Raw genomic sequence first — 14,199 nt, forward strand, 5'->3', positions numbered from 1 at the left:
ACTATTATAATGTATAAAAGCTAATGTGAAGGTTATTAGCTTAAAAAACAAAATATATGTGTAGTTAATCAGATGAATCTCAAAGAACCAATTTATAAAACATCATTAGAAATGAGACAGGAGTAAAACAAACCAATCAATAGCATGCCCTTCCTATGTGTATATAAGGCATTAGGAATAAGTTGTCATTTTACACATAGTAATATCAAGTCAGAACTAAAGGTAAAGCTTAGGCTCCTAGACAATAGCTAGAAGTTTAAAATTCTGACATTTTCATGTCAGAATCTACAAGCTTCAGCTTATAAAATTTTTTTTCTATAGTTGTAATTTTGAATACGTGGGGTGTCCAAATACATTTTTATCATGTTCCATGTTGTTAAATGCACAGGAAATTATTTAAATGTCTCCAGAAGACATTTGTTCTGGAATTGTGAAATTGTTTCAATTCATGGAATCAAAGATTTGAAACTCTGTTAATTACACCCATTTGGAAACTGTAGTGGTGAAGCCTTTTTTCTTCTTTTCTCCCTTTTTCTATTTAAGTTAGACTACAGAATGATCCATTTTTCAGAAATGAGTGCTATGTGTCAAAACTTGATTGGGTCCTGCAGTTGAGGAAAAGGAAAAAATAAGTGATAAGCTTCTAAAATTATTACCTTAGAAAATCAATTATCTACTGTGAGGTAACAACAGTGAACAGCTTTCTGGAAAGATGAGAGAGAAAAGCAGTGAGAGGATTAATGGAGCAGTTAGCACAGTATTGATTAGACCTCAAACTAGCAAATTTAAGTCTGGATCTTGCTAAGAAGGAGTAAAAGTCAATTTGCCCAAATAATAGTTTAATAACTATTGATGAGAAAAACTTTGAGACATTGCATCATATTATGTGGTACAGAACCACATAAGCTGGATAAATCAGACACACAAGTACATACTCATATACACTGACAAAGAATATAAATGAGAGACCTCCCAATGGCTTCATAACTTTTATTTTTCAGTTTTTAAATCTTTTTTATAATATGCAAAATATCAGGTGAAATATTAACAAGTCATAATATTCAACTTTAGGAGCTTAATCAGGGAAACCAGGGACAAATAGATTGTTGTACAAACTTTAAAATAGTGAGATTTTGAGACCTATGCTAGAAAGTTTACTTAAGCTTAAAAAACAGAGAAAATTTGATTTAACTGAACATTTTACTCTACTTTAAAAATTTGACAGTCCTCCTACATTTGGGGAGTTATATGTACTTAGGGTTTAAATTGATTCTCATTAGTCAAAACATTAAGAATGATACTATTAACTAAACAAAACCCTGTTATTCTGATACTTCTGTAAGTCCCTAAAATGCTAAATTTAAAAGCAAATGATTCAAAGAAATTGTTGTGCATGTGTCTGTCAGTGTGTGTTTGTGAGGATGCTATTTGCAATATATGTGATAGATGAGAATCATATAGTAAACATCATAAAATCATTTGAAAAAATAAAATATATATACACACACAAGTCTCGAGAAACCTTCACATTAAAATTTATGGAGAGGGCCTATGGTTTATGTTTTGCTATTTTACTTTTAGGTACAACTTGAAAGTTTTCAATCTTACATGTTTTCCATTTTAGTTTTTAAATGTTAATAAGGATGAGAATTAGGATTTTAGTCCATTTTGGTTTTCATATGTGCATACATAATGGTTTTCAAAGTTTTAAAAAATTTGTTTGAATCCATGGAATAAAACAATCTACATATTCCTTTTATTTTTAACCTTAAGGTTATTTTCCCCGAGCTTCACTTACAAAATAATAATCCCATGATTTGAAGGTAGAAACAAAAAATAATAATTGTCAAGTTTGACTGGACGCAAATAGTTACATATCACATTACACTAATGTAGTGGCTGGCTTCATATAGTATTTATTTTAAAATAATATACTACTACCTATAGTTTTGTGTCAGTTTGATCAATGAGTTGTATAGGGTATCTCATGCCTTCCAGCATTCTACTTTGACTTGTTTTAGTTTGGGATTTCTTTGTCAATCAATTTTCACTCTAGCATTTTGGTTTACACATTATTAAATAAAAAAACTAAAGGCTTATGGATAGATATACTGCAAGGAATTAGTATTACAGTCACATTTATGTTTGCACAACTTAGAGGCAAATTCCTGTCTAACAAGTGAACTGTGACCTCTTCACTGACAAAATGGTAAAGCTAGGACTATGATAAATAGTCACACCACGAATATTAGCTGTTTAGCAGTTGTTTTTCAAATGAACCATCTGGCTACATGCTCTACAAGTGTCCTGAGAGAAGAATAGTTACACAATAACATCAAGAAATGAATAAAGAGTTATAAGGGATATATTTCATGTGCTTATAAATACATATCTGCAAAATTTCAGTTTTACCTTGAAACTTTCCATTTTGTCTCAGCATTAAATTGATAGGACCAAAGACATGCTATTTAAAAATTCTTAAATCATTACTGAGTAGTATAAAAACCAAAGTTTATTGGCAGTAATTATATTAAGTAACTACAAGTGTTCAAATGAATAAATGAATCAGCTTGTCCACACTTAATTCAATTGCTTAATAAAAATAGATTTGTACTGCTCCTTGGTCATGTGTGACCACTAATTACAGTAGAATTTCCTGTGCTTGGATTATTTAACTTAAAAGTTTACCTAGTGTCAAGATGGATTGAATAGATAAGTGAAGTACAGAATGTAAGAAAAAATAATAATCAAATAATTTTCAGTATAAGGTGTTGGCCACTCTAGTTTTCTGAAAGGAATAAAATCAAGAATGCCTAATGAAATTACAAAGTAACTCAAGGGGTGTATAATACTATCAGAATAAGACAATTCAGTCTACTTTTATATGTCCCTGATTATATATTTTCAATGTGATTGCTGGGAAGTCTCAAGATTTATTTTCAGTAATGCTCAGGTCTCAATGACAAGCCAAATTCTCTTTTGTTTTAGCTTGTTTTCCTCTTTTATATTTGTCCATTTTTCAACAACTATGTATTGAGCAGAACTTGTATTGAGATATTGTCTTAAGGTTTATTATATGTAGTTTTTTCAAGAAAAAGAAATGCCACCTGATCACCAAAGTTTATAATCTCAATATGAATTTTATTCACCAGAAATAAAACAATGTTCCTTTAGTAGTGTTCATTTAGGAGGTAACCAAAAAAGGATACAATGATTTAAAATCATATACCCCAGTCTTCAAACTTTGATGTTTTAAATAGAAGAATGAATAGAAAGATAGTACATTTGGGGGGAGAGGACATGATATAAAATAAAAACGTAATGACCTCAAGGTGATGGTAAAACAATCAAATAGAAATAGTACAAAAGAAATGAAATAAAACTTTTTTTTTAAAAAAGTATTTCCTTTTTGAAGATTGAATGCTATATGTTATATAAGCAAATTTTTGTTTTTTAGTATTGGGATGGACTGGAAATTTATAAGTTTAGAACTGGAAAGATCCTTTTCAGTTGAGTATATCTGTGTAATTATGTCTCTATCAAACAGATAATAAAACTATTCTTGTTAATGGAGGTTTGGGCCTGTATTCCCATGTACTTAATTTCATCACTCCTTCATGCAGTTGCATCTGGGTATCTGTAAAATCGGGCTAAATATATCCTATTAAGAGAGATGGCTGGCCAATATAATCTAATGAGTTTCCTATATTTGCAGTAATTTCTTCTTGTCAGCAACAAAATGAATGTATAGAAAAGATTTCTGTCCTATTAGGCCTTCACTAGTTTTTACTAAGTACAATGTTTAAGGAAAGAATAAGAGTTAAAACTAACTTACTTAAGTGGAAAATTACATCCTCTTCTCAATTCAAATAATCTAGAGCAACAATCGAATTTGACAAATAATTCATGTGTTAAATTATAATTGGACCCATCATAGAAGCTATATCAGTGGACCATCTACTAACACCAGGCTTTACAAATTTTGAGAGCATGAAATAAAATATACACATAATATGCAATTCAGTGTCTCAAAGTGTCAAAACAAAGGTTCATATTTATGTCATCTGAGACTACCACAAACTGCTAACTTTCAGGATTTTAATTAGAGATACAAGGCAGACATATCTTTTATTATTTCATAGCAACCATTAGTATATTTAGAATCGGGAAATATCCCAGAGAGGCTATAAATTAAGTTGAATGACAGACAAATATATGTTTATGAAGGTAAGAATAGATGTCAAATAATGCATTTCTATAGCATATTTACAGCTCAAACGTCATCACATAAATGAGTCCCAAGAATAATAATCCCACAAATTAAAAACTAACAATTTTAGCAACAAAATGCTGATTAGTGCTTTTTAAAACGTTGAGCAATTTTGATAAATATTAGTCAAATAAAATTGAATTCTTCTCTTTCTGAAATGTTAACACTTTGTATTCAAAAGTATAAAAAGTAATATTTTAAAATTATTTTTTATTAAGTATCTTTGATTTGATTTGTTCAGCCAAAACAAAGGGGTTATTAATTGTTCATATTATAAACTTTCTGATACTAATGATCATGATTCACTTTCATATGGAAGCTCAACATGTCCTCTTAGAAGATTCCAGGAATTTTCTGTTTGAACACATTCAAAGTTTTATTATTACTTGAGTTTAGACATTTTGTAAACAATTGCTTAATCACAACACGCATGTGATTTTAGTGGTACTCTGCTGTATTGAGAAGGTAAATGTGTGTTATTAAATATTTAACAGCTAAGAAATGAACTATTCTTTCTATGATAATTTTTAAATTTGTAAAAATAAAATTAAAAAAATGTCTGGCATTGTTGAAAGGAAGTAAGCATTTACCAGTAGGGCTTTGACTCAAATGAATAGATACTCAGAATATTTAAGTAGGACAAAAGGTCTACTTGGGAATATTCATAAGAGCTATGTGAAATATTTTGCCATGCAAAGTATTCAGAGGAAAATGCTTATATTCATATGAAGGGAAATGCCAAGAGAGGCAAATAGAATTATAGTCATGAGGGAATTGGAATTGCAAAGGGCAAAATGTGAATGAAGGGAAAAAACAAGGTGCTATCAGGGATGAGGTGAAGCAGGCATCAAGAAGGTATAAAGCCAATAATTTCAGGAGACAATAGAGCAAAACTACATTTTAAGGACAGTGAACCAATACTGTGAACCACCTCTCTTTTGTTAAAGTGATTGTATATCTCCTGGTTTTGCCTCAGCAGTCATTTGGCACAATATCCTTTCATTGTTTGACTGAATGATTCAATGGAAACTTCTCACCCTCTTGCTTATGTACATATTAATTATATGTCACACATGTATCTTATGGTAGGTATGGCCATCAAAGTCTGAGTTTTTAGGCAGGCCTGTAATGTGACCAGAGAGTCTCAACATTAGGAAATAGAAACATATTACTTAGTTATAGATTTTTAAGTGCTGAATATTCATAAATGAATAGAGGGGTAGTTTTATTATCTCAGCGGAAGGAATCAGTGGCTTATATAATAACGACCATGTAGACTGTTGGAGTCAAATGGAAATTGCTGAGTAAAGGGGTTGGATCCAATTTATAGTGGGGTAATAGTGGGGTTTATTTTAGGGTTATTGTTTAAGTGCTTTGGAAGGAGGGATTTTGGTGAGTTGGGAAACTTATGCTTCTAAGACAGAACTTCACCCTGCTTGTTTTGAAGTCCAGGTACATCAATAACAATAGAAAGAAAAAAACAAAGACCATCATACCTACATTTTCCTAAATGTGTATGCCATTATATATACTCCAGATAGATCTCTCAGGAAGTGGAGTTCAGTACCTAGAATATATTTTGTTCCTGGTAATAAAGTTGAAATCAATTGTAATCAGTTTCTATAAGAAGAAATACAAAAGTGTAGATGAATAGATTTAGGCCAAGGGGAAACAAGATTCCCGATGTATAATGAAGTGTGTTGGTTATATGTACAAGACACTGGGGTAGGCTACACACAATTTGGGTTCATGAAATATTTTTCCCCTGAGGGTTTCATGTGAAGAATGGATTTTATTTAATAATGTAAGAAGAGAATAAGCAAGACCTATCAGAAATATAAACCCCTACTGAAAAAACAAGTGTCTGGAAACTTTTAGGTTTACCGGTTACATTTCTCTTTAAATTTGAGATAACTTGAAATATCACAACACATATAGAGAAGGAGAGAATCAAAGAATTTCTGGCTATATTTACATTTTGGTGGGATTTAAACATAAAGTTGTCAGGAGTATGGTAAGAATAAGTGCATTTGACTTTATACACTGACCATGTTCTTGTTATAGATGAAGTTATCTGCTGTTGTCTTAGCTTTTCAATCCTAAATTTTATAGGTAATAAAAAATCATATCCCTACACCTTTGAAATATGATGGGCTACTTTGAGTCTAAAGGAATATGAAAAAATACATTTAGTTACTATAAGCTCCAATAATATGCAATTTTCCCCTTACCTTCTTAACAGCTCAAAAATCAACATAGTGACCATTATTCTCTTATAAGCTCTAATTTATTAATAGAGAATTCCCTGGAAGAGGTAGTACAGTTATCAAATATTAGAGTAATGGAATAGTTGAGAGGCCTGTTGGTCACTAAAGACCTGGCATATTCCATTTACCTATTTATTTATTTTGTGTGAATATGAATACGAATACATAATTATTTGTGGTATAAAACTGTTCACTTAAAACCAAACTTTATTTTTCAGTTTCACAAGGGCTTCTTTCTTCCTTTTTCTTTTGACATTTAATTGGCATTCAATATTACATTAGTTTCAGTTATACAACATAATGATTTGGTATTTGTATATAATATGAAATATTCACAAGAGTAAGTCTAACGTTCATCACAATGTACAGTTACAGAATTTTTTCTTGTGATAACTTTAAAGATCTACTTTCTTAGCAACTTTCAAATATGGAATACAGTAGTATTAACTATAGTTGCCATGTTATATATTATATCCACATGACTTATTTTATAACTGGAAGTTTGTATCTGTTGACTCCACTTATCCATTTCAACCACAACCCTCTCCCTGCTCTGGCAACCACCAATCTGTTCTCTGTAACTATGAGCTTGGTTTATTTTTTTAGATTCTATGTATAAATGAGATCATACAGTATTTCTCTTTCTCTGTCTGACTTATTGCACTTAGCATAATGCCCTCAAGGTTCATCTGTGTTGTTGCAAATGGCAAGATTTCATTCTTTTTCACAGCTGAGTAATATTCCTGTGTGTGTGTGTGTATGTATGTGTGTACACACTACATTTTTTTTCATACCTTGGCTATTGCAAATAATGCTGCAATGAACATGAGAGTGTATATATATTCTTTCAAGTTACCAGTGTTATTTTTTGCAGATATATACCCAGAAGTGGAATTGCTGGATCATATGGTAGATCTATTTTTTTAAACATCTTTACTAGAGTATAATTGCTTTACAATGGTGTGTTAGTTTCTGCTTTTTGATTTACAAAGTGAATCAGCTATACATATACATATATCCCCATATCTCCTCCCTCTTGCGTCTCCCTCCCACCCTCCTTATCCCACCCCTCTAAGTGGACACAGAGCACCAAGCTGATCACCTTGTGCTATGCAGCTGCTTCCCACTAGCTATTTATTTTACATTTGGTAGTGTATATACGTGCATGCCACTCTCTCACTTCATCCCAGGTTACCTTTCCCGCCCTGTGTCCTCAAGACCATTCTCTACATCTGCGTCTTTATTCCTGTCCTGCCCATAGGTTCTTCAGAACCACTTTTTTTTTAGATTCAATATATGTGTGTTAGCATGCAGTATTTGTTTTTCTCTTTCTGCCTTACTTCACTCTGTATGACAGACTCTAGGTCCATCCACCTCACTACAAATAACTCAATTTCGTTTCTTTTTATGTCTGAGTAATATTCCATTTTATATTCTTTATCCATTCATCTGTGAGTGGACACCTAGCTTGCTTCCATATCCTGGTTATTGTAAATAGTTCTGCAATTAACATTGTGGTGCATGTATCCTTTTGAAATATGGTTTTCTCAGGGTATGTGCCCAGTAGTGGGATTGCTGGGTCATACAGTAGTTCTATTTTTAGTTTTTTAAGGAACCTCCATACTGTTCTCCGTAGTGGCTGTATCAATTTACATTCCAACCAACAGTGCAAGAGGGTTCCTTTTTCTCCTCAGCCTCTCCAGAATTTATTGTTTGTAGATTTTTTGATGATGGCTATTCTTACTGGTATGAGGTGATACCTCATTGTAGTTTTGATTTGAATTTCTCTAATGATTAGTGATGTTGAGAATCCTTTCATATGTTTGTTGGCAATCTGTATATCTTCTTTGGAGAAATGTCTATTTAGGTCTTTTGCCCATTTTTGGATTGGGTTTTTTTTGTGACATTGAGCTGCTTGAGCTGCATGAGCTGCTTGTAAATTTTGGTGATTAATCCTGTGTCAGTTTGCAAATATTTTCTCCCATTCTGAGGGCTGTCTTTTCATCTTGTTTATTGTTTCCTTTGCTGTGCAAACGTTTAAGTTTCATTAGGCCCCATTTGTATATTTTTCTTTTTATTTCCATTTCTCTAGGAGGTGGGTCAAAAAGAATCTTGCTGTGATTTATATCATAGAGTGTTCTGCCTATGTTTTTCTCTAAGATTTTCTCTAAGAGTTTTATAGTGTCTGGTCTTACATTTAGGTCTTTGATCCATTTTGAGTTTATTTTTGTGTATGGTGTTAGGGAGTGTTCTAATTTCATTCTTTTACATGTAGCTGTCCAGTTTTCCCAGCACCACTTATTGAAAAGACTGTCTTTTCTCCATTGTATATTCTTGCCTCCTTTATCAAATATAAGGTGACCATATGTGCATGGGTTTATCTCTGGATTTTCTATCCTGTTCCATTGATCTATATTTCTGTTTTTGTGCCAGTACCATACTGTCTTGATTACTATAGGTTTGTAGTATAGTCTGAAGTCAGGAAGCCTGAGTCCTCCAGCTCTGTATTTCTTTCTCAAGATTGCTTTGGCTATTCAGAGTCTTTTGTGTTTCCATAAAATTGTGAAATTTTTTGTTCTAGTTCGGTGGAAAGTGCCTTTGGTAGTTTGATAGGGATTGCATTGAATCTGTAGATTGCTTTGGGTAGTATAGTCATTTTCATAACATTGATCTTCCAATACAAGAACATAGTATATCTCTCCATCTGTTGGTATCATCTTTAATTTCTTTCATCAGTGTCTTATAGTTTTCTGCATACAGGTCTTTTGTCTCCTTAGTCAGGTTTATTCCTAGGTATTTTATTCTTTTTGTTGCAATGGTAAATGGGAGTGTTTCCTTAAATTCTCTTTCAGATTTTTCATCATTAGAGTATAGGAATGCAAGAAATTTCTGTGCATTAATTTTGTAACCTCCTACTTAACCAAATTCATTGATTAGCTCTAGTAGCTTTCTGGTAGCATCTTTAGGATTCTCTACATATAGTATCATGTCATCTGCAAACAGTAACAATTTAGATCTTCTTTTCCAATTTTGATTCCTTTTATTTCCTTTTATCCTCTGATTGCTGTGCTAAAACTTCCAAAACTGTGTTGAATAATAGTGGTGAGAATGGGCAACATTGTTTTGTTCCTGATCTTAGTGGAAATGGTTTCAGTTTTTCAATGTATAGAATGATGTTGGCTGTGGGTTTGTCATATATGGCCTTTATTATATTGCAGTAAGTTCCCTCTATGCCTACTTTCTGGGGCGGTTTTATCATAAATGGGTGTTGACTTTTGTTGAAAGCTTTTTCTGCATCTATTGGGATGATCACATGGTTTTTCTCCTTCAATTTGCTAATATGGTTCATTACATTGATTGATTTGTGTATATTGAAAACTCCTTGCATTCCTGGGATAAACCCCACTTGAACATGGTGTATGATCCTTTTAATGTGCTGTTGGATTCTGTTTGCTAGTGTTTTGTTGAAGATTTTTGCATCTATGTTCATCAGTGATATCGGCCTGTAGTTTTCTTTTTTTGTCAGGGTGATGGTGACCTCGTAGAATGAGTCTGTGAGTGTTCCACCCTCTGCTATATTTTACAAGAGTTTGAGAAGGTTAGGTGTTAGCTCTCCTCTAAATGTTTGATAGAATTCACCTGTGAATCTATCTGCTCCTGGGCATTTGTTTGTTGAAAGATTTTTAATCACAGTTTCAATTTCAGGACTTGTGATTGGTGTGTTTTAATTTTTTTATTTCTTCTTGGTGCAGTCTCAGATGGTTGCTCTTTTCTAAGAATTTTTCCATTTTTCCAGGTTTTCCATGTTTTGGCATATAATTGCTTGTAGTAATCTCTCATGATCCTTTGTATTTCTGCTGTGTCAGTTGTTACTTCTCCTTTTTCTTTAACAGTGACTTTCACCAATGGACATATCATCCAAAATGAAAATAAATAAGGAAATACAAGCTTCTAATGACACTAAACAAGATGGACCTAACTGATATTTATAGGACATTCCATCACAAAACAACAGAATACACTTTCTTCTCAAGTGCTTTGGCACATATCCAGGATAGATCATATCTTGGTTCACAAATGAAGCCTTGGTTAATTTAAGAAAATTGAAATTGTACCACGTATCTTTTCCGACCACAACACTATGAGACTAGATATCAATTACAGGACAATATCTGCACAAAATACAAACACATGGAGGCTAAACAATACATTATTAAATAACCAAGAGATCACTGAAGAAATCAAAGAGGAAATCAAAAAACACCTAGAAACAAATGACAATGAAAACACGATGAACCAAAATCTACGGGATTCAGCAAAAGTAGTTCTAAGAGGGAAGTTTATAGCAATACAATCCTACTTCAAGAAACAAGAAAATTCTCAAATAAACAACCTAATCTTACACCTAAAGCAATTAGAGAAAGAAGACCAAAAACCCCCCAAAGTTAGCAGAAGGAAAGAAATCATAAAGATCAGGTCAGAAATAAATGAAGAAGAAATGAAGGAAACAATAGCAAAGATTAATAAAACTAAAAGCTTGTTCTTTGAGAAGGTAAAAAACACTGATAAACCATTAGATGGACTCATCAAGAAAAAAAGAGAGAAGACTCAAATTAATAGAATTAGAAATGAAAAATGTAGTTATATTTTTAAGATTCTAAGGAAGCTGCATGCTGTTTTCCATAGTGGCTATACAAATTTACATTCCCACCAACAGTGCACAAGTGTTCCCTTTTTGTCACATCTTGGACAACACTTGTTATTTCTTGTCTTTTTTGATAATAGCCGTTCTGATGAGTATGAGGTGATATCTCATTGTAGTTTTGATTTGCATTTCCCTGATGATTAGTGTTTTTGAGCATCTTTTTATGTACCTATTGGCTATCTGCATGTCTTCTTTGGAAATATGTCTATTGAGATCTTCTGCCCACTTTTCTTTTTTTAATACATTTATTTATTTTTTATTTATTTTTTATTTTTGGCTGCATTGGGTCTTTGTTGCTGTGTGCAGGCTGTCTCTAATTGAGGTGAGCAGGGGTTTCTCTTTGCTGTGGTGTGCAGGCTTCTCATTGAGGTGGCTTCTCCTGTTGCAGAGTGCAAGCTCTAGGTGTGTGGGCTTCAGTAGTAGTGGTTTGCAGGCTCAGAAGTTGTGGCATATGGGCTTAATTGTTCCACGGCCTGTGGGATCTTCTCAGATCAGGGATCAAACCTGTGTCCCCTGCATTGGCAGGTGGATTGTTAACCACTGTGCCACTAGGTAAGTCCCTCTGCCCATTTTTCAATCAGATTGTTTTTCTATTATTGAGTTATATGTGTTTATTATACATTTTGCATGTTAACTTGTTAATAGATATGTGATTTGCAAATATTTTCCCCCATACAGTAGGTTGCCTTTCACTTTGTTGATGGATTCCTTTGCTGTGCAGAAGCTTTTTATTTTGATGTAGTCCCACTTGTGTTTTTTTTATTTTTCTTGCCTTTGCTTTTAGTGTCAAATCCAAAAAATCATCACCCCGACCTATGTCAATAAGCTTACCACCTATGTTTTCTTCTAGGGATTTTATGTTTTCAGGTCTTAACTTCTTTAATCCATTTTGAGTTAATTTTTGTGTATTGTTTAAGTGGTCCAGTTTCATTCCTTTGCATGGCTCTCCAATTTTCCCAATACCACTTATTGAAGAAACTGTAAATTCCCCATTGTATATTCTTGACTCCTTTGTTATGAATTAATTGACCATATATGTGTGAGTTTATCTTGGTGCTCTCTATTCTGTTCCATAGATCTGTGTGTTTGTTTTTATGCCAGTACCATACTGTTTTGATTACTATAGCTTTATAATAGTCTGAAATCAGGGCACATGATGACTCCAGCTTTGTTCTTCTTTCTCAAGATTGTTTTGGCTATTCAGGGTTTTTTTTGGTTCCATACAAGTTTTAGAATTATTTGTTCTCTTTCTATTTTATGCAGTTGTAAAGGTAATTGTTTTCTTAATTGTTCTTTGTGATAGTTCATTATTAATGTATAGAAACACAATAGAATTTTGTACATTGTTTTTGTATCCTGCAACTTCACTGAATTCATGTGTTAGTTCTAACTAATTAGTTCTTTGGTGGAGTATTTAGGGTTTTCTATATAATACCATGTCATCTACCAAGAATGACAGTTTTACTTCTTCTTTTCCAATTTGGATGTCTTTTATTTACCTTTCTTGCCTAATTGCTCTGGCTTGGACTTTCAGTACTGTGTTGAATAAAATAGTAAGAGTGGGAATTCTTATCTTACTCCTGATCTCAGAGGAAGAGTGTTAGCTTTTCACCATTGAGTATGATGTTAGATCTGGGTTTGTCACATATGACCTTTATTAGGTACAGTTCTTCTATTATAAAATTTTATCATAAATCGCTGTTGAGTTTTGTCAAATGCTTTTTTTTATCTATATCTGTTGAGATGACCATGTAATTTTCATTTTGTTAATGTGGTGTATCACATTTTTGTGGATTTCTGAACCATCCTTGAATCCCTGGAATAAATCCCATTTAATCATGATGTGTGATCCTTTTAATGTATTGTTGAACTTTGTTTGCTAATATTTTGTGGAAGATTTTTGCATCTATATTTTTCAGGGATATTGGTCTGTAATTTTCTTGTGGCATCATTGTCTGGTTTTAGTATCGGGGTAATACTCTTTTTGTGAAATGTGTTTGGAAGTATACGTTTGTTTGTTGGGGGGTTTTTCAATCTCCTTACTATTGGTCAGTTAGTCAAGATATTCAATTTCTTTGTGATTCCATCTTGTAGATTATGTTTCTAGGATTTCATCCATTTCTTCCAGATTGTCAAATTTACTAGTGTATATTTGTTCATAGTAGTCTCTTATGTCCATTATAAATCTGTGGTAATCAGTTGTAATTATCTATATCTGATTTTAATTATCTGAGTCCTCTTTCTTTTTCTTGGTTGGTCTAGTTAAAGTTTTATAAATTTTGTTTATCTTGTCAAAGACCTTGCTCTTAGTTTCATTGATATCTCTATTGTCTTTTTAACCTCTATATTGCATTTATTTTCACTCTGATCATTATTTCCTACCTTCTACTCACCTGGGGCTTTGCTGTTCTTTTTCTAGTTCCTTGAGACATAAGTCAGTTTGTTTATTTTCAAATATTTCTATTTCTTGATGGAGGAATTTTCCACTATGACCTTCCTTCTTAGAACTGCTTTTGCTGCATCTCCCAAGTTTTGTTATGTTGTATTTCCATTTTCATTTCTCTCAAGGTATTTTTTTAAATTTCTCATTTGATTTCTTCATTGACTTATTGGTTGTTCAATAACATGTTGTTTAATCTCAACATATTTGTGAATTTTCCAGTTTTCTTCTTGTAATTGAGCTCTAGTTGCATATCACTGTAGTTGGAAAAGATGCTTGATATGTCTTCAGTCTTCTTCAGTTTATCAAGATTTGTTGTGTGGCCTAACAAATGACTTATCTTCCTGAATGTTCCATGTACACTTGAAAACAATGTGTATTCTTTTACTTTTGGATGGAACGTTCTATTATACAGTTGACCCTTGGATGACACAAGTTTGAACTTGGCAGGTATACTTATATACAGGGTTTTTTCAACAAATACTTCAGTACTACATGATCTATAGTTGGATGAATC

The sequence above is a fragment of the Mesoplodon mirus genome, assembly GCF_964341445.2.
Source record: "Mesoplodon mirus genome assembly, chromosome: 2".
Lineage (NCBI taxonomy): Eukaryota > Metazoa > Chordata > Mammalia > Artiodactyla > Ziphiidae > Mesoplodon > Mesoplodon mirus.